This window comes from Xyrauchen texanus, chromosome 46 (assembly GCF_025860055.1).
Source record: "Xyrauchen texanus isolate HMW12.3.18 chromosome 46, RBS_HiC_50CHRs, whole genome shotgun sequence".
NCBI classification, from domain to species: domain Eukaryota; kingdom Metazoa; phylum Chordata; class Actinopteri; order Cypriniformes; family Catostomidae; genus Xyrauchen; species Xyrauchen texanus.
Window position 1 is genome coordinate 21,851,353 of NC_068321.1, and position 22,257 is coordinate 21,873,609.

At 38.1% G+C, this 22,257-nt stretch overlaps 1 protein-coding gene across 2 annotated transcripts in view; it reads left to right on the forward strand.

Moving 5' to 3' along the window:
* The window catches only part of LOC127638592 (furin-like), a 125,649-nt gene that overhangs the window by 25,244 nt on the left and 78,148 nt on the right, over nt 1-22,257 (forward strand). The window lies entirely within an intron of this gene.

Consider the following 22,257-nt stretch of genomic DNA (forward strand, 5'->3'; position numbering starts at 1 on the left):
CTGTGTATGTGGAGTTAATGGTGAAAAAGACTGGCATTGGTGTTCCAGTACATCATTCACCTTCCTGCTGTCAAGCTCCACTGCTTTACTTTGGAGAAACACACATTTGTGCAAACACCAGACCACACACAACACAAGGTCTGATGTGGAGAAGTTCTTGTCAAGAAGCCGTCTCGTGCTGCTTTCACTGATCAATTCATTAAGATGGAAATGTGTCAGCTGTGATTGGGGAAATTAATTTAATCTTATGCTGCATTCTTTTCTCTGACACCTGCATTGTCTCGTTTTTCTTGCCAGATGTTCCCTCTTTTGTTATTGTGGCATTTAATGCTAACCTAGGAGATGAAAACAGGAATGTATCTGACTGCTGAAACGTTATTGTATGTGAATTAATCACTGCGAGTGCAATGCCCTCTAAGCTCGCTTAGAGTCTGTGAATAGCACACGTGTGGGAGGACAAGAGTGGAAAGATCTGCCAAAATATAGCTCCCCTCTCCTTCCTTTCTGCTCATTTTGGTCTCTTTTTCCTTCCTTCAATTTTTGCTTTCTTTCTTTAATTTTTTCCTTCCTCTCTTTCCTTCCTTCCTTCCATCCTTCCTTTATTTCTTTCATTCACTTTTTGCCTCCTTTCCTAATCTTTTAGCTTCTTTCTTTCCTAAAATTTAGCTTTTTTCCTTCCTTTTTCTTTCTTTCTTTCTTTATTTCTTTCTTTCTTTGATATATGAATTTCCTCTAATGTGAACTGATGGAGCTGAACAAATTAAGTCATGCATTTCAGCCAATACAAATCAGCAGTTCTTATACACACATCTCAGACATCTATTACTGAGAAGATAAAAAGCTGGTGGAAGCTATATTCGCTTATTCGTTTTTAATATTTTGTGGTCAAAAGTCAGGCAAAAATATTATAATGACTATTCTGCTGTAAAATGACACAAGCATGTCTGAGACTGTCCATTTTAAAGATCATATAACGCATGTGTTTGTGTGGGTGACAGGAGGCAGATGAACCAGTAGTTGTTTGATTTAAACCGTTTGGGAACTTTTCCAATCCAACCTTGTTAAAAAGCTTGCAGTGTGGTTGACTGTGATGTGTGTGTGCGTGAAACATTTTGTGTTCTTGGTGTTCATTAGTGTGGCATAATGAGCAAGCTCTCCTTGCATCTCCATTGATTTATGCCTGACACTGACCTGTCAATCAAAATCGGGACACTTTTACACCCAGACACTTTCATTATTCATTTCAGACTCTCAGACAGTCCTTGAAGGATCCCTGTGTTCTGAGTTGAATTTTTGATGCCATATGGTGCTTCTTCATCTCCCTCTCTCCCTCCTCTCCATTTGATGTGATTTTTTTTTTCTGTTCAAAAAGTGTGACTTGAGCTGAGAGCTGTGAGATGCGGGTCTCTGGGTAAGGAGGTGTGGCACGCTAATCTGGAGCGCTGTCGCCATGGCCGCATGTGGGTGCAGAACTTCCTTACTGCAATACACCAGAAATCCCTCACCGTTAAAATATCACAAAATGAATTATTAGAGGGGAACAGACAGAAAGAGAGAGGGATGAGGAATGGCATGCTATAGGAATAGGGTCAGAGAAGGAAGTGCCTCAAGAGGCTTTGAGATGAATGGAGAGTTGAGAGCAATTTTTATGAAATGGATAGATTGATAGATGTGTGTTAAAAATAACAAGTGTGACACGTGTGTGAAATTTATATTTTAAATAACAGTTTCAAAATAATCTAACTTCCAACAGGAACCATATACCAATAGAGTATAATTCAATAAGAACAAAATTATTAATGTATTGTCACACTTGGTTTCACACTTCACCCAAACAGGGCCCTATAAAATCCGTTTTATTTTTTCCCAAATTCCGTTTTAATTTTTGAAAATTCCGTTTTTTCCGTTTAAATTTTTGCGAATTCAGTTTTTTTACCCTTTACTGTTATTTCAGTCGTAAAAAGAGTGTGCTTTTAATGTTAATGATTAAGATGTACACAAATAAAACAGGAATGACCTTAAATTTATTGAGGTAACAAACATCACATTTACTCAGTACTTTTACTGCATGATGCAACATAACACTGCACTCTAAGTACTAACAAAATATTAATGGTTATGAACCAATGGTTATAAATAAAAGTGCTCCATTAGCTTTTTCTTTCAAGTAAAAAAATAGGACCTCTCAATTTCAGAATTATAAAGTATTTCATAAAGAATCATCTTTTCCATACAGTACATTAAAGTGCATCAAAAACAAGGCAAAATACAGCAAGTACTCCCTGAGTTATACAATTAAAGTTGACTTTGTCATCATGTAACAGACAAAAACTTTTGATCAAAAGTAAAGTTGTAGGACTAGTTAATCCTTGTGAGCTAACTTTCTTCATTTAAGCTTCCCACCTATCAGAAACATCACCATTGAAATACATGATTGCCAGCCTCTTTGTATTGAGTTCAGTGAGTGTCTCTCTCTTGTCTGTGAGAAGAGTTTTGTATTTGCTGAAGCTCCGCTCACAATCAACTGAGCTGACTGGGAAGTAGATGAAGGCCACAGCCACCTCTGCAACTCTTGGGAATCTTGCACTCAGGCCTCTCCAGTAGTTTGTGGAGAGCCGCTTCGCCATTTTTTCATTGTTTTGATGGGGGAGGGTGAGGGGGAGCTGAAATTACGTAGCGGGAGGGGTTGTGTCGCCCAGATTTGCGTCCCCCGGTGTGCATTTCCCCCAGACGTACGTTCTTCTCCCACACAAAAACAGAATTTCATTTTAAATGTAAAAATTCCGCGAAATTCAGCGTTTACACCAGATTCCGCGTTAATTTGCCAATTCCGCGATTCCGTGATCGCGGAAATTATAGGGCCCTACCCAAAGACGCCATCACAATTCCTTCTCTCATCCAACACCTCAAAGTCATTTATCCACAGCACCCCCCAGTGGAATCTGTTGTAACTGCAAGAGATTTGATATGGGATTCAGTTGGAAAGTACAAGATAATTCAGCATTGCTCACAGCAGGCAAATGCGTTGTGTTTCTAATAGTCAGCTAGTTGGTGCAGATTGACTCGATTACTCGTGCACATCCCTATTTAATACACAGTGATTTTGAGTGGGATTTCTGACCAATGAGCTTTCACTGTAGACAGGACAGTTAAACATATATATTTTAACCGTTTTCTGTGATTAATCCTGGTACATTTAAACAAACATTAAAATATAATCATAAATATATTTACTTTATACATTGTCTCAAAAAACTTGCAAGAAATTGGTTAGTCATTATTTAAATAAGAACATGTTAAAATGTTCAATGTTTTGCAGATAGAGTTAATAAGACACATTTTTACAGGTATACTATAAAACGTTGATGCAAGTATATGTATACATGCCATCAAATCAGTGGACATGCTGTAATTAAAAGTTGTCTAAAATCTTCTGCTGATTTTCAGTGGACTTCTATAATAATAGGATCAAATGAGCTGCAATTTATATCCTGCTATATATAAGATCAAATTAAGTGTACGTTGTCAATGCATTAAAAGACACTAAACATGCAGATACTGAAGTTTAAAGTCTCAAAAGTATTATTTTCTCTGGCTGCCATTTAGTCTCTGTCACGGACACGAGTGCAAGTGTAAAATGATGAATTCAAAGCTTAATTATCTATTAATCAATGTTTTTGGTTAATAACAGCTGTGTTTAATTGTGTAAACTTATTTTGTGTTGCAGGTAATTCAGTGATATGAGACGTTGCCAGTGTTTTTGGGCGATGCGAAAACATGCGGCAGCTTGCTCGTGTCTCTCTCTTTTTATGTCAATTTTATTTATGCCAATTTTAGCCTAAGGAAGTGGGGGAAAACTAGGGATGCACCGATACCACTTTTTCTGTTCTGATATCTGAAATCTCAGTATCGGCCAATACCGATCCAATACCAGTGTTGTTTTTCATAATCAGTTTAGAATATCTATACCTCACTAGAGTGATGCTAATTACGTATATGTAAAGAAACTCAAAATATTTATATTTCAATATAAATGTACAAACTATTGAAAAAAACTGTTAACAAGTCTACTGGATAATGCTGCAGCGAAATGAGCTGTAATTCCAGTCTATGTGTTCAGTAGAAAAGAAGCTTTTATTCATTTTTTTTTTGTTTTGTTTTTTTTGCAAAAAACATTCAACTTGTATCTGGACTTTAAAGGATTCAGATATCATTTTCTATTCAATTTAGTTGTAATATATCAGTTCACTTTTCATTCACAGTTATTTTTTGGAACACATTAAACTTAAATATTGTTATAATTTGTAAACAAATAATAATAATAATACATTATTATTATTATTATTATTATTGACTTTTAGAATTTTAAATACAACAGTAAAATATTTATCGTGCACCTTTAACATTAAAACCCTCTGGCTTTTATTTTGACATTCTGAACTCTCCAGGAAGTCCTATAAGTTTGTAAGTAGTTTAATTCGTTTCTTATTCAAATTCTGGAAAAATGCACCTCTGGCAACATTCTAAATGCATATTGTAAGTGAACCGAACTATTGAGCATCTATATCTGAGATGTTGTTTGTGAGTAGCGCTCAAATTTTGTGCAACGTGTGAAGGGTAAAAATAGGCTATTATTTGTACAGATGCACGTGGTACCTTCAGGCGTTTGGAAATTGTTCCCAAGGATGAACCAGATTTGTGGAGGTCCACAATTTTTCTGAGGTCTTGGCTGTTTTCTTTTGATTTTCCCATGATGTCAAGCAAAGAGGTACAAAGAGTTTTAAGGTTGGCCTTAAAAAACATCCACAGGTGCACCTCCAATTCATTACACCTCCTATCTAGGGCTGGGACAACGCCAAAAATACGTCATTCGTCGGACCCAAAACAAAGATGGCGGCGCCGGCGAGTAGTAGAAACACGAGTGGCTCCTCAGACTATCAGAAGTGCAAGGCGGCATGCACTCGTTCCTCTAAAGTATGGGAATTCTTTAATTTAAAAGGAAACAATTCCGTGATATGTCGTCTTTGCAAAATGGAGATGGCCTTCCATTCTAGCACCACGGCAATGCACCAGCACTTGAAGAGGCGCCACCCGGTTGCAGCTGCAGATGACAGAGGACCGTAATTTTTTTTCAACTCCCCACTTTGCACTCGATGTTGGAGTAGGCTATAATACGTTGTCGAAACCTAAAGTTTTCGCTTATAGCTATTAATAATGCGCTTATAGCTATGAATGTCGTGAAAAATACATAGAGGACACTGACAACGCGCTGACAGACAGGACCAAGCAGGTAACATTTGGTCATTCAAAGAAAATTAAACCATAAATAGGCCTACTATTTTGTGGCTCTTTAATGTGTCGTGACAGATTGCCTCAGTTAAAGCTGCTCGTGAACCGATCATCTTTTCCTTGGTTAATTTATAGCATCAAATAGGCTAAACATGAATGTAGCCTACATCAGAAGGACTGTTGTTTTAACCACGGAAAGACGTCAGTACGGTAGCCTACAATCCATTATTCAAATTCAAATCCACCGAGGTTAATCTTCTCTCTCCTGACTACTTTGTCGGACAAAAATGGCGTATTATGATTGATTGATCAGATCGCCAGTCAATCAAACTCCCGGCAAATGTTTTTTTGTTTTTTTTACATTTTATACACCCCCACCCCCGATGAAACCGGTATTACCGGTGTTGTCACAAGTCGATTAATCGAATCGAAATCGAATCGGACTGGAAAAATGAATCGTTAGATTAATCGATGCATCGAAAAAATAATCGCTAGATTAATCGTTTAAAAAATAATCGTTTATCCCAGCCCTACTCCTATCAGAAGCTAATTGTCTAAAATGTGTGAATATATGTATATGTATATGTATATATATATATATATATATATATATATATATATATATATATATATATATATATATATGTATGTATACGTATTTATATACTGTATATATATTTTAGGTCTGCAGTGTCTTTGGTCACGCTGGAGGCTCTATGAGCCTGGAAATGTGAATTGACATCAGATCAACAAGTGAAACACAGCGCTTAGGCCTCATTTAAAGTGATGGAAATCGCCTTATTCAACTCTCAAAAGCGCCTGTCGCGCTCCACGGTGGAATGAGATGCGTGAGCCATTTATCCAAGCCCAAAATTACTTCATTGCCCAGCGCTGTAGGGATGGTTTCACTGGTCCACAGGCGAGATTGGATTGATAGACTGAGATAAAATGGAGGAGAGTGAGGCTTAAATGTCATGTTTTTCATGCTGTCATCCCTCACAGTGGCAGGATGTTCCTCTGAGAAGATAGAGGTAGGTGAAGGGGACCCAGGGGGAAGTAAGACTGAGCAACCCCCTCTCAAGCTGGAGGCTATGAATGTCACTGAAAAGTTTAACAGGGTGTGTGTGTGTGTGTGTGTGTGTGTGTGTGTGTGTGTGTGTGTGTGTGTGTGTGTGTGTGTGTGTGTGTGTGTGTGTGTGTGTGTGTGTGTGTGTGTGTGTGTGTGTGTGTAATTGTCCCTTTAAGCCTACTTTCAACACCATACCAAACCCTGGTGTTAACTGAAGCGATCCTTGCGATGCCCGTACTGAGAAGGTATTTGCCAAGTTCATTTAAATGCATCTTGACCTATTCCCTATCATTTCTAACACCATTTTAAGACCCTTCACTAACGCTGATTCACAGCATTTTCCTAATTTCCTGTCTACTAGACATTTCAAAAGCCTCCTACTGTCACACATCTGCCACTGTTCTCCATTTGTGTTGTAATGAGCGTACCGGAGGATGTGGAAGTTCAGGTGGGGAATCTAAAAATGAGGAATTACTGGTTCATTCACTGAAACTGAAGGCAATAGGGAACATTTTACTCAAATTAATTGTAAGCCTGAGATCTGTGATCAGCTGCTCAACACATTTATTGGAAAAAAGATTAAATAAGTTAGTTAAATAAGTTGAATCTAGTTTTAGCACGTGGCTGTAGCTTCAGAAACCATAGACGCCCTCTGCCCAAAAATTAAGTAGTAATTTAGCAGTTGCTTTTATCCAAAGTGACTTACAGTACACCTATTTCATGAACAAGCATATTGGTGAGTATTTCAAGGATTGCCCCTAGTGGGGTTTGAACCAGTGGAGTCTTAACATTAGGGGCAATTGGTGCTAAGCCTCACTAGATGTGGCGCTGTTGTGCAAAATGCATGGCATAATCATACATTTATTTTAAGTAATAATATAATTTCTGCATCTTAAACTTGTTTTATGTCCATAATACCAGACATGTTAATCAATGGAGATCTGGAGAATGTCATGTGCATGTGCAACAAGCATTCAACGATAGCCTGAGGGGCACGTTTGCCTTCGTCCCATAGCCAATCAAAAGCTTTGATCATACAGTATGTACACTCACTGAGCACTTTATTAGGAACACCTATACACCTACTTATTCATGCAATATTCTTATCAGCCAATCATATGGCAACAGTCCAGTGCATAAAATCACAGAAACGGGTCAGGAGATTCAGTTAATGTTAACATACACCATCAGAATGGGGAAAATTGTGATCTCAGTGATTATGACTGAGGCATGAGTGACAGCAGTCATTGTAATGGGAGAGTTTGTCGCGTTGCTTGATTTCTGTGTACAATTTATTAAAAATGTAGGCCATTATTTATATATATTTATTAATAAGTAGGCCAATGTGAATTTGATTTGTACAAAACCACAATAAAATAATTCAGCTTAACTGTTCAAATTTGTTTTGGAGGTGTAGCCAACATAAAGTATATGGTATGAATAGCATATTTCAGGAATCACCGTCATTATTATTGCGTCTGCTCTAATAAGACCCATGTTTGAAAATGTAATATGCCATATTATTTACTGTACATGGACTAATAATTTAAGCAGTAATTTAGCAATAATAAAATTTATTCCATACCATAGATATACATTTTAAATAATTTTATTTGCCTTACCTTAACAACATTATTACAATATAAAATGCAATACAATCAAATGCTTAAAAGATGATTAAAAGATGCTTAAAAGCAACTGGAGTGCAGCTCATATCCACCATTAAAATCTGCTACTCTGAAGAACCACACGTTTGCTTATTTGGTGCCATCATGGTATTTTAATATTTTAATCAACATTAATAATCGCGATTACAATATCAAGACCAATAATCGACAATTATGATTTTTGCTATAATCATGCAGCCCTAACTGGATTACCACTAACACTACACATTTTGTATGTCTCCCTTATTTGACACACTCAATTCAAATCAAGGAGTATTCTACTATGAGCTAATCAGAAGAATCAGGTGTGTTGGATAAAGGACACAACCAAAATGTGCAGTGTTAGTGGTACTCAAGGAAAGGGTTGAGAAACACTGTACTAGGGCTACATTGAAGGACATAGCATCCATTATAATGACATTATTATAAATGCATTAGAGTGGATAGACTTATATGATAAATTGTTGACGACTCATTGTTGACAAAGTTCACCCAAAAATGAAAATTATCTCATAATTTACACACCCCCATGCCATCCCAGATGTATAAGACTTCCTTTCTTCAGCAGAACACATATGAAGAAAAATAGAAACATATCTCAGCTCAGTAGGTCCATATAATGGATGTTGATGTTTACACGATTTGTGATGCTCCCAAAAGCACAGACAATCAGCATTAACGTCATCCATACGAATCCACTGGTTAAATATAAAATGATACGATCGCTTTTGGTGCGAAAAAGATCAATATTTAATTACTTTATAACTTTAAATCATCACGTCTGGTAAGCAGCAATATGCACATTCATGAGAGGGCTGAGGTCACGAAGTCTTTCCAGCGATGGCATGGCAACGTCTACCTCTGTTGGCTTTGCCTAGAATTGCCTACATGTGCACCACCATGTCTCCATGGCTCTCTATCTCTGTAAGGCTTGTTGGTCCCACCTGCTCCATCTCCCTGTGCTCCTGGTCAGAGTTCTCATGTCCTCTTTTCCTCTTAAATTATATCTTCTGACATCTTTGTTTAAATTTGCTTCAATTTGTGTACAGTGTTAGGTCTGTACAGTGTTCCTCCTACTCAGTTTTAAACAGCGCTGTTCTTCTGGGTATGTCGCACATGCGTCACTTCTCACGTGAACATGCCAATACATCACACGAGAGACTGCGTGACCTCAGCCCTCTTGTGAATGTACATACTGCTGCCTAACAGAAGCGATTACTGTTAAAATGTACTGAAATATTTATCTTTTTCGCACCAAAAGCAATTGTATCACTTTATAAGGCGTTCATTAGTCATATGGATGACGTTAAAGCTGATTGTTTGTGCTTTTTTCCGGTTTACCCAATTTCTAGTTCCCTTCAAAGTGTTCTACTTGCTTATTGGGCTAAGCCAAATACTGTTGAGCGGAATGCTAAGGGCATTGTTTCTGAGCAGGAGAAGAAAAGAGGTTTTGGGTTTTGCATTTGGAATTGGATTCTAGCATTTGAGGATTTATTTGGGATTTGAGCAGCTTTCTTTGTCCTGATTGCAGTTGGTGTTGTTCTTGCATTGTGCTTCGTTTATGCCTTGCATTTGTGTGTGTGTGTGTGTGTTCTGTGTCTGTGAAACTAATGGCTTACCAGGCAGCTGATCAGCACACTTCAGTGACTCATTTCATCCCTCTCTCACCACCTCTCTACTTCTGCACACAAAAACACTTGTGATTGCTCCAATTGCAGAGCGCAGCTCTCAACGGAGTCTCTGCTCTCAGAACTGTTGGTGGGGAAAAATGGTGGATGGTATATTGTGGCTGGGCATGATATTCAGCACTGGATTTTGCAGGTTTTGCACACAATTTTAAGCATTCCCACATGTTCCACGTTCATAAAGCAAAGAATTCCCTCACACTTTTATTTAACTGATAGTAAGTAAATGAATCCCGTCAGATGAACAAATCAAATCAATAATAATTCATGTCTTTGAATAAAACTGTAATTCCAGAATCTGTGTAAGTAAATGAGGTCTACTAAACCCCCCCACACCCCCTCTCTCTCTCTCTCTCCCTCCCTCTTTCTCTGTTTCTTGTGAAGCAGTCAGCAGTTCATTGAAGGGTTGGCTTGTTGAGTTTGGTGAGAAACAGTGAGAAAGCATATACCGAACAGTTTGAACTTAAGAAGTTAAGGATATATAAACCTGTTATTCAAAATGCAAATACATTTTGTGGAGGTGGGGGTGTGGTCGAGTGCCGATTTGTTAATGGAGTGTGAGACCAGGAGATGAGAGCGGTAAGGAGTTACACCTGTGGGCAATTTTACTAACAGCTGTTCTGTGTTGCAGTGAGAGGCGACAGGGAGATAAAAGGAAGCTGAGAGCCACAGAGGGGAGTGGAGTGACACATGCCGTTCTTTGTGTGTTTTTTGCCAACAGTGATAGAAATTCACCTGACTTGCGCTTCCTCATTATTGAAAAGCAGGAATGTGTTACAGTGGTTCCGAAACCCGGGAGATGAAGTACTTTTACTGCTACCCACATCAAGCTCCAAATTACTTGCTAAGTGGCAAGGGCCCTTTATGGTCACACGGCGAGTTGGGGACGTTGACTATGAGGTCGAACGAACAGATAGAGGCAGAGCACAGCAGGTGTTCCTGAAAAGCAGGAACATATTCCTCCTTTAAACCACATCTCTGTAAGCACATGTAAAAATACATTTACATTTAGGCATTTTGCAGTCACTTTTATTCAAAGTGACTTACAGTCCATTTATTACAGGGACAATCCCTAGAGCAACCTGAAGTAAAGTGCCTTGCTCAAGGACACAACGGTGGTAGATGTGGGGATCGAACGAGAAACCCTCTGCTTGCCAGTTCTGTGCTTTAGCCCACTACGCCACCACCACCACTCCATATAATAAATATCATTCTTCTTTATAATCAGCGAGGCTGTATACATTGCAAGTGCGCAACATTGGCGGGATCTAGTTTTGCCTCATGACATCGTGGTGCTCCCTCATATTACAGAACCTTTGACAAGAAAGGCAGAAATAGCAATGATGTTTTTGTAAACTGCTACCAGAACTACTCTGCAGGGTTAAGAGAAAAGCTTAAACACCTGTTACATCTCTCATCTCCAATTCTCTAAAGCTCCATCTGACGTATTCAGGTATTTTCTCTGCCGTGTGAATCAGTCAATTTTAATAGTATGTAACAATATACATAAATGATACTAATATAATAAATATATGTAAAGGGATCAATGGAAAGGAGGAGGCGAGATCCGGCATGATAATATAAATAATAGTTTAATTTCAAACTAAAACAGAAGACACAAACACACATGACGGACATGTCCGTAAATGATCTCTCTCCCCCACACGATCCTCTGCAGTCGACCTTTATCCCTCACGGAGGCTTGATTAGCCTAATACAGGACCGGGTGTGTAGGCTCACGACCCGGCCCGCCCTCCGCCCTGCCACAATATATAATATATATATATACAGAAATTTAATTTTGGGTGAAATGCCCTTTTGTTAAATATGTTAAATATAAAGACACTTTGTGTAAATGTGTTTCAGGACATGATTGCATCATGACTTGATGGGAAACAAGTGTCTGAAGACTAAAGTGTATATACTTAACCCTAACAACCCCCCCCAACCACCAACACCCCAAGTGTGTAAATTTCCCCAATATAAGCCATGTTCTCCCATTTTCAGAAATGAATTTCAGGCCCTGTGTGAGATTAATGTACACGCCACAGCACCTGAATATCATATTTTTGTTGGTTTTGGATCAGACACTTCCTAAAATTGGGTACACATAGCAAGTCTTCAGATTCTGTGTTTCTTTCGACTGCACACCCTTTGAGTATTTTTGCACCCATGCTGATTTGGCTAAAAGCTGAAAGCACCAATGCACATAAAACTCAAAAGGGAGCTGTGATTCATTGCTAAAGGGCTATATTTTTGTTATTTTGAAATGCAGTATTTTCACAAATGTGTTAGATACGTATACAAACCTCTCAAGCATGATTTCAAATTATGAAGTGGTTGGAATACCCACTGTGAAGCTGATTTTATCAAAATAACATTATTAAAACAGCATTGTGCGTCCAGTGGGGAAAACAATACATTTGAGACTGCATTTTTTTTACACCAATATTTTTTCGGTTTAGTGCAGCCTGCTTTCGATTACCCCAGAAAATAAATTAAAATAACTTGTATAAAGTATAAAAACTTAAAAAACAAAAATGGTGTGTTGACCATTATGCACACACAGTGGAAGTCTTTGTAACAATCGTTTGCCCCATAACCTGCCATTGTTATTGTCTTGAAAGCAAAACAGCTTTCTTATTTGTTTGTAATTAATTTGTAATTAATGACAATTATAAGGAGTATTCCGGGTGAAAGAAATAATTTTGTCTCATCCCTCCTTTTCTTTATAAAGAACGTATAAAATAAAAAATAAAAAAACAAGTTTAGTTGTGAGGTACTTACATGGAAGTGAATGAGGCCAATTTTTGGACTGTTTAAAGGCAGTAATGTGAAGCATATAATTTTATAAAGCACTTAAATTAATTCTTCTGTTAAAACTTTTATTTTATACTATTATTTTAGCTATTAAGTAGTTTAAATCATTGTTTTTGCAGCAATCTACTGTTTTAGGCAGAGTACAGGTTTTACAGTGTTACATTGTCATGGCAACAAAGTTGTAAAACCGGATATAACTTTACACATAAAAGGTTAGTAAGTGTTTTTGGCACACTAAAATTATGTTAATATGCATACTGTTTAAATCTTTACCTACCATAACACAGATTTTTGCTTTTTTTAAAGAAAAGGAGGGAAAATTATCTTGTGCTAATCCTACTGTACACTATGCCACAAATGATTTTGAATCCAGAATATTCCTTTAATTTAGTACATGGACAGGCATTGTTGCATGCTATAGAAAAGTTGTTCCCGCTCCAATTTTGACCCCACCCCATCCCATTAATCTCAGCTAATCAAATGCATCTAGATGTACACACCCCTCTTCCAAATGCCTGTAAAAGGGGTTAAGATGGGCAAGGAGGAGGTGAGAACCAGCTTGACAATATAAATAATAGTTTAATGAAGAACTGAACCAAAAGACAAACACACACAGGTGTCGGGCAGCTACCCGTAAATCTCTTTCTCTGTTGCACTGCCTTCTTCAGTCAGCCTTTAAACCCTCTTGGAGGCTTGATTAGCCTGATTAGGGGCCGGGTGTGTAGCATCATGACCCGCCCTCCGCCCTGCCACACCTTGCCATCATTCACATGCACAGATCTAAATTGAAGAGCTCTCAGCTTCCTATGCTCTCACTACATGGCTGTCTCTTTTTCTCTGAACACAAAATAGCTCTTTTGCTCTGATTTGCTTTCTTTCTTTCTTTCTTTCGTTCTTTCTGCTTGCTGCTAAAGTACTTTTCTTTTTTGTCATCCAAAGGTTTGTCACACTGCCAACCTTTCAGAAATCATTATTCTAAGATGACTGAAGAGGTAGAGAAAGTTTGGACTCCCTCCTCTCACCTCCTCAAGGCTTTTAGTGCAGGATGAGGAATGCATATTGATGGGAGAGCTCTGCAGTCACAAACAGACAGACACACACACACACACATCCACTCAATGATGGAGCCGAGATGAGACAAGATACTAAAATGTCACGTCTACATGACAGCATCAGTGCTGAAATGCAGTCAGGGCTTGTCGAAATAGTTTAGAGCACATGTGTGCCACATAGACCTAAGACTGCCACCATCAAATGCAAACATAAACACACTCTCTAACTGTCTTTCTCATCCTGCTGCTTTCTCTCAGAACCTCTGATCCATCTAAGTATAGTGGTAATAGAGAAAGATGCAGGATTGTGCCATCTTTTGGATTGTTGGCATGGTAGTTTGCTTTGAATTGGTGCTCTGACCCAAAGCTAACATCTCTTTTCAAGTCTAACTGGTTAGTTAGGTAGTTCACAGCTGATTACAAGAGTATTTGTTGATGAGTGGTGATATGCAAATGCCTATTTATTATAGAGCGTATAAGATGAAAACATTTGTAAAGACTAATTGCCCCTCATACTCAAACAGCATTGTCTCAAATCTTCAGAGATTGAATAACTTTTGTGTTGCCAGAAGCATTTAAGAGAAAAATGTAGTTACGAAGCACTTGATGAAAAAAGTTCTTTGCTAAGTCCTCTGTGAAGAGGAGAAGAGAATCTATCTAGCAGCTGGAGACAGAACTGTCTGAAGTTCTGCAGGCAGTCAATGGGAGATTGATAATGATCAGCAGAGATGGTAAAACGTGAAATATCAAGCCTGGCACTCTCAGTCTGATGCACAAAATGAGCCAGTCATTGTGAAGGAAAGAAAAAGGGACAGAGATAGAGAGGAGCTCTTAAAGGGTCATGAAACACTACAACACATTTTTTGAGATGTTAACAGGTATATATATCTTGCACACAAGGGTAGCGAATGTCAACATTTGTTATTTTTAATTTCAAGAGGAAAAGGGTTCATTTAGGAATTATCTTCGTCTTCCGTGTTTGAAATGAACATCGAGTCAGTGGTTTAGGCTTTCCATTAAATTTCAGCAAATCTACATCATGGGTGTTCTCGAAATTATTCATGAGAAGGCGTGGCCTTTACCCTTTGACAAGCGAGTTGTTGCCATGCACGTGACCAGCGTTTCAAACTCTCAAGCGTCATCAGTTGAGAGAGTTGATAGTACTGTAACGCAAGTCACCCCTCCCCCGTGCTGCTGGTAGATGGACAGAACAGGCTTTCATTCAAAGGCAACACCTTTTAAATGTTCGCACAGTGCGCATTTATTAACGTGAATGTTTTGATATATGCAGTGATGTGCAGTGTCTCTAACTGGGACTCGTTACAGACACGGTTTACTTTGATTGTCCCAGATTCAAACGCTATCCATCCATACATACATAATGTGTGTTAACCGATCTAAGCACTTATATTTGTAAATCATCGTCTTGGAATAAGTCTCAAAACATATTTTCAATACAGACTACATGGCTTGGCTTTTATTTGTGTATTAAATTACAGATATAAATTACCATTGTGAGCTTAACAAATCATTTATTTGTGCATTCTGTTACAAGCAATTGTGAGAATCTTTGATGTTGTTAACTGCATTATTATTTGTTATTATAGTGACTGGAACAGACAGTTGTTGTGTTCACTCCCCCTTCTCCCCTCACTCCACTGCTGATCACGCCCAGTTTGAGTGCATCATTTAAAAATGTGTTGAGAGCTCAACTGTGCTGAAGCGGGGGTGTTGTCAAATTCTTTCTAGCAAGTCAGTCCACTGTCGGACATCTTTGGAATGCTCTCGGGAGGCTATGTCCAGTCATGCCTGTGCAGCTCTTATCTACTTGAATGGAGAAATACCAAAATCTCAAAAACTGTTAGTCAAGATTACAATCAAAGAACATATTTCAAATCAACAATCAAATCTGACAATACTGGTATCATAAATTTTTATTACACAAAAAAAAAATTACTGTTTGATCCACCACCGGCACTCGAAAGTGGGAGACAGTACCGCCGCTCCCTGTACGCATATTACGCAGTCTGCTTAGGGCACCAACTCCCTAGGGGGCACCAGAAACTTTACCAGCTACCCTTACTCGCACGTTATACATTATTCACAACATTATTGTGTACGCTATACACAAACGATCGCCTCGCGCTCGCACTTTATCCTCATGCTGCCATGTCACTGGTGAGAGAGGAGTATGTATTTTAGTACATCCACATTCTGAAGCCCCTCAAACCTGCATGTCAAATCTTCCTCTCGCAGTAATCCTTCCTCATATTCATGCAACTTGTTTTATTGATATGAACTAAATGGAACTCTGAACATTGTTAAAGTTTGATGAAATGAGCCCATTGCCCATGCTCATTACGAGCTGCTTATAACGCAAGCATATCATGTAAAGCAGCATTGCAGTATAGAGGGTTGCGTAAGTAAATGGGTCTGCTATGCATTTTTTGTGGTGTGCGAATGTTAGCCTACAGTTTATTGTATTATTAGTTGCTTTTTGCTTTTAGAACAATAGCCTATACATTCTTAATATACAGTATAGTGCTATGTTTATTCAATATGTCTAAATATATAGTTACTGATGAGATTATCAAGCTCCAATAGGCTACACTGACGGTGACTGTCAAATCAAAATAAAAAAGGTGCATACAGTCATTTTGTACTCATTACAACATTTTCCACCTACAGAAATTAACTGTATTAAATCTGAACAGCATTTAATCTTAGCCATCTCTACAGATATTATTTAAATCACCAGACATTTCCATCCATTTAAGAAACTCTTCTTTCCTCAAGTAGAATTAAATTGTATTGCATAAAATAAATTTCCAAGTAGCCAGTATTGATTCATTGACAATTGACATTCACAATTCTAAATCAACATTTATTCAAGTAGCCTTTCCCCCAAGGGAGATCCCTTCTGATCGGTTCTTTTTTTCAAACTCATATTGGATGTGGGATTTTGGGGAAGCTGGTCAACAAAAACCACACTGTGTCCTACCCTCTTTTATTCTTATAAAATATATTGTCAGGAATTTAAAACAAGGCAGTTCCCCAACGTGATTCTTATGGATGGCATCCAGTTCTACTCATTTCTACATGTTCATTTTCAAATTAGTTGTGGCACCACACCCTGTCTGGAGTGCTTGGGAAACCATTCGTCTTCACTGATGGATTTGCGTATCCCAAGCTTGTTATTTGGACAATAAATACACATGCACACACACACACACACACACACACACACACACACACACACACACACACACACACACAAATGCTCAAATGGTAGAAATGCTCCAGGTTAACAATGCAAAGTATGTATGTCTGATTTCAGGGTACTTTTGTGGCATTGTAGAAAAGATCCTCACAGAACATGGCTAAATAATTACTCCCCTACTGCTTCTGTTTTCTGCACAGCCCTTTTCCTTCTTTCTTTCTCTTTCAACATCACAATCTTTTAATTTTATATTTTCTTTTATGTTGTTATCCTTGTCTATGTAAATTTATGTTTTCCGAACTTGGCACATCCCAGCAGCTTATTATAAGTTTGCAGAAACTGGGGAATAGTTCTGGGTGATATTGGTAAAAACTACACTGGCGGCAAAAAGTTTGGAATAAATGTACAGATTTTGCTCTTATGGAAAGTAATTGGTACTTTTTTTTCCCCCACCAAAATGGCATTCAGCTGATCACAATGTATAGTCAGGACATTAATAATTTGGAGAAAAAAAATAAAGAACTCAAACAGTTCTCATCAAAAAAATCCTCCACTTGCAGCAATGACAGCTTTGCAGATCCTTGGCATTCTAGCTGTCAGTTTATCAAGATACTCAGGTGACATTTCACCCCATGTTTCCTGTAGCACTTGCCATATATGTGGCTGTCTTGTCAGGCACTTCTCACGTACCTTAGAGTCTAGCTGATCCCACAAAAGCTTAATGGGGTTAAGATCCATAACACTCTTTTCCAATTATCTGTTGTCCAGTGTCTGTGTTTCTTTGCCCACTCTAACATTTTCTTTTTTTTTTTCAGTTTCAAAAGTGGCTTTTTCTTTGCAATTCTTCACCTAAGGCCTGCACCCCTGAGTCTTCTCTTTACTGTTGTACATGAAACTGGTGTTGAGTGGGTAGAATTCAATTAGCTGTCAGCTGAGGACATGTGAGGCATCTGTTTCTCAAACTAGAGACTCTGATGTACATAACCTCTTGTTTAGATCTACATCTGGCCTTCCACATCTTTTTCTGTCCAAGTTAGAGCCAGTTATCCTCTTGTCTTTGATGACTGTAGTGTACAGCCGTTGATCACAATTTGTGGACTTCTGCTTGTCCACTCGTCTTTTGAGGATTGACCACAGGTTATGTATGGGATTAAGATCCGAGGAGTTGCCTGGCCACAAATCCAAAATTCTGATGTAATGATCTCCGAGCCACTTCTTTATCACTATTGCCTTGTGACATGGTGCTCCCATCATGCTGGAAAATGCACGGATCATCACCAAATTGCTCCTGGATCATTGGGAGAAGTTGCTCTTGCAGGACATTTTGATACCACTCTTTTTTTATGGCAGTGTTTTTGGGCATAATTGTGAGAGAGCCCACTCCCTTGGATGAAAAGCAACCCCACACATGGATGGTCTCAGGATGCTTCACTGTTGGAATGACAAAGGACTCATGGTAGCATTCACCTTTTCTTCTCAGGATTATCGATTTTCCAGATGTCCCAAATAGTTGGAAGAGGGCTTCATCTGAGAAAATATCTTTGCATCAGTCTTCTGCTGTTCAATCCTTGTACTTCCTGCAGAATTTCAGTCTGTCCTTGATGTTTTTCTTGGAGAGAAGTGGCTTCTTTGCTGGCCTTCTTGACAACAGGCCATTATCCAAAAGTCTTCGCCTCACTGTGCGTGCAGATGCATTCACACCAACCTGCTGCCAATATTGAGCAAGCTCTGCACTGGTGGTGACACGATTCCTTAGCTGACCCCTCGGGAGGAGACTGTCCTGGTGCTTTCTGGACACTCTGAGACATCCTGAAGCCTTCTTCACTGCAGTTGAACCTCTTTCCTTGAAGTTCTTGATGATCCGGTAAATGGTTCTTTCAGGAGCAATATTCTTTGCCACAATTTCCATGCATGTGAGGCCATTTTGATGCAAAGCGATGATGGCTGCACATCTTTCTTTAGAGGTAACCACTGCGAACAAGAACACAATGATTGGAAGCACTTCTTCCCTCCTTTTATAGCAATCAGTCTGCTCTTATAATCCAATCAGAATGATAGAGTGATTTCACCTGACTAATACTCATTCACACTTTCCCAGGTGCTGCTGATATGACTAGTGAAATTATGTTAGCTGGTCATTTTGTGCCAGGGGCAAAAAACAGGGAAATTTGGTTTTTGTGATAAAGTTAGTTTTTTGGCCAATTAAGATTTTTCAATTTTAAAATGCATTTGATCACTCTGTTGACGCAGAAAACTTTGTGAAAATCTAAATTTATGTCACTGCCAATACATTTAGCCATGCCTGTACACCTTGGTGTAAAATATTTAGTTTTTGTTTGGATATGGGGGGCAATTTCAAGCATTGTATAGCCTTCATTCCTTTAAACAATGATTGACTGATGAGTCTCTAGAGAAAGATGTTCCTTTTTTTCATTTTTGACCTTAAGACATGCCAGTCTATTGCATATTGTGGCAACATGAAAACAAACACAAAGACAATGTTATGCTTCATTTAACGAACCAAATAGCTTTCAGCTGTGTTTGATATAATGGCAAGTGTTTAATGGCAATTTTCTAGTACCAAATGTGCAATTTAGCATGATTACTCAAGGATACGGTGTTGGAGTGATGGCTGCTGGAAATGGGGCCTGTCTAGATTTGATAAAAAATTACTTTTTTCAAATAGTGATGGTGCTGTTTTTTACATCAGTAATGTCCTGACTATACTTTGTTATCAGTTGAATGCCACTTTGGTGAATTCAAGTAACAATTTGCTTCTGAAACTGCAAAATCTGTACATTATTCCAAACTTTTTGGCTGCCAGTGTGTATCTGGATGTTTTTCAGCCTTTTGGCAATATTCAACATATGTGTCTTGAATTATATGTATGTTCTCTGAAATGGCATATAAGGGTGATTTCATCAAAGCAAACATTATTTCGACCAAACAGCTATTGTTGATAAGTAGATTAAAAATGCCAACGATGCATTTTCACAAAATCTTACATTTGCTAAATGTGTTTTATGTCTTGCACACTAAAACATTTGCATTTCAAATATTGTATTTGAAAATTGTAAAATAATAATACATATTTTGCATCGTTTGCCATATTTTTTCTAGCAAAGCGATTTTTTTTTAAAAGAAAATTTAACATTTCATAAAAAAAAAAAATATATATATATATATATATATATATATATATATATATATATATATACATACAAATACAAAAGTATTCATATCCCTGGCTCTCTCATTTTACTGAATTACAAATGGTACAATGAAATTTCATTCTGATTGATATTTTATTTTAAAACACTGAAACACAAAATCAGTTATTGTAAGGTGACTTTGTTTTTTTGTTGGGAAATATTTTTATGAAAAACAAAAAACTGAAATATCTTGCTTGCATATGTATTCAACCCCCACACATTAATATTTGTTCAAGCCACCTTTTGCTGCAATAACTGCTTTAGGTCTTTTGGGGTACATATGTACCAGCTTTGTACACAGTGACGAAGTGATTTTGGCCCATTGTTCTTGGCAGATTTGCTCCAGGTTATTCAGGTTGGTTGGATGATGCTTGTGGACTGCACTTTTCGAATAGTTCCACAGATTCTCAATAGGATTGAGATCAGGACTTTGACTGGGCCACTGTAGGACATTTATCTTTTTGTTCTTGAGCCACTCCAACATTGTTTGACCTTGTTTTTGGGATCATTGTCATGCTGAAAGGTGAATTTCCTCCCAAGCTTCAGTTTTTTAGTGGACTGAAGCAGGTTCTCTTGCAGTATTTCCCTATATTTTGCTCCATCCATTCTTCCTTCAATTCTATTCAAGATCCCCAGTCCCTGCTGATGAGAAGGATCCACACAGTATGATGCTGCCACCACCATACTTCACTGTAGGGATGGTGAGTCTTGAGGCATAGGAAGTGTTAGGTTTGCGCCACACATAGTGCTTTGAGTTTTGGCCAAAAAGCTCTAATTTGGTCTCATCTGACAACAAAATCTTCTCCCACATCACATCTGATTCACTCATATGCTTTCTGGCAAACTCCAGACTTGCTTTCAGTTGGTAGTTTTTGAGTAACGGCTTCTTTCTTGCCACCCTCCCATACAGGCCAGCGTTATGCAGTGCCCTTGATATTGTTGACTGATGCACCATTACTCCACTCCCAGCCACTGAACTCTGTAGCTCCTTCAAAGTGATTGTTGGCCTCTCTGTGGCTTCTCTCACAAGTCTCCTTTTGTTAGAGTGCTGAGTTTTGAGGAACGGCCTTTTCTTGGCAGTGCATGGGTGGTGTGGTGCAGCTTCCACTTCCTGATTATTGATCCAACTGTGCTCACTGGGATATCCAAACATTTGGATATTATTTTGTAGCCTTTCCCTAATATATGTATTTTTATAACTTCTGTGGAATGCTCTTTGGTCTTCATTTTACTTCAGATTCACAGCCTGACCAATGATCCTTCAACAATGGGTTTTTTATCCAGAAAATGTGATTGCAACTTAAAAGATTCACAGGTGGAAGCCAATGGTAAAGTAATTGTGTACATTATATACTTTATATACAACGTGATCTCATGATAATCCATGTGTATTCCTACGTAAAGTTTGGTACTAGCAAACGTACATTCTCTTACATTTGCACAGATACAAAACATACAATATTGATGTATTTACAGCATCTAAACATAATCATTTTATGTATTAACACCTGTAGAATGTACAAATGTTTACATGTAACACAGTTGACATTATAATATGACATTTTAACAGTTTCATTCAGTTCGGTAAGATTTCTGCTGCCCTATACAAAGTGGGGTAAGGTTAAGGGATCAAAAATATCTATAAAACAGTAAACATTTACAAAAATATTTATAAAACATTAGTGGATTCATATATATTTGCCATGAATTTGTACATATTTTACATTTCTAAAGCTGTAAATACATAAAAATTGTTGTTTCAGATGCTTTCAAATGTCCATATTGAACGCTTAAGTGTATTCAAACATACAAACACGTACGTTTAAATGTTAACAAATATTAACAAATGACTACGTATATTAATGAGATAACGCTGATATATATACACTGTGAACTTTATTAGGAAAACCTGCACACCTACTTATTAATGCAAAAATAATATCAGCCAATCATGTGGCAGCAGTGCAATGCGTAAAATCATGCAGATATGGGCCAGGAGCTACAGTTAATGTCCACATCCATCAAAATGGGGGAAAATTTGATCTCAGTGATTTCGACCGTGGCATGATTGTTGGTGCCAGATGGGCTGGTTTGAGTATTTCTGTAACTGCTGATCTCCTGGGATTTTCACACACAACTGTCTTTTAGAGTTAACTCAGAATGGTGCCAAAAACAAAAAACATCCAGTGAGTGGCAGTTCTGTGGACAGAAACGCTTTGGTGATGAGAGAGGTCTATGGAGAA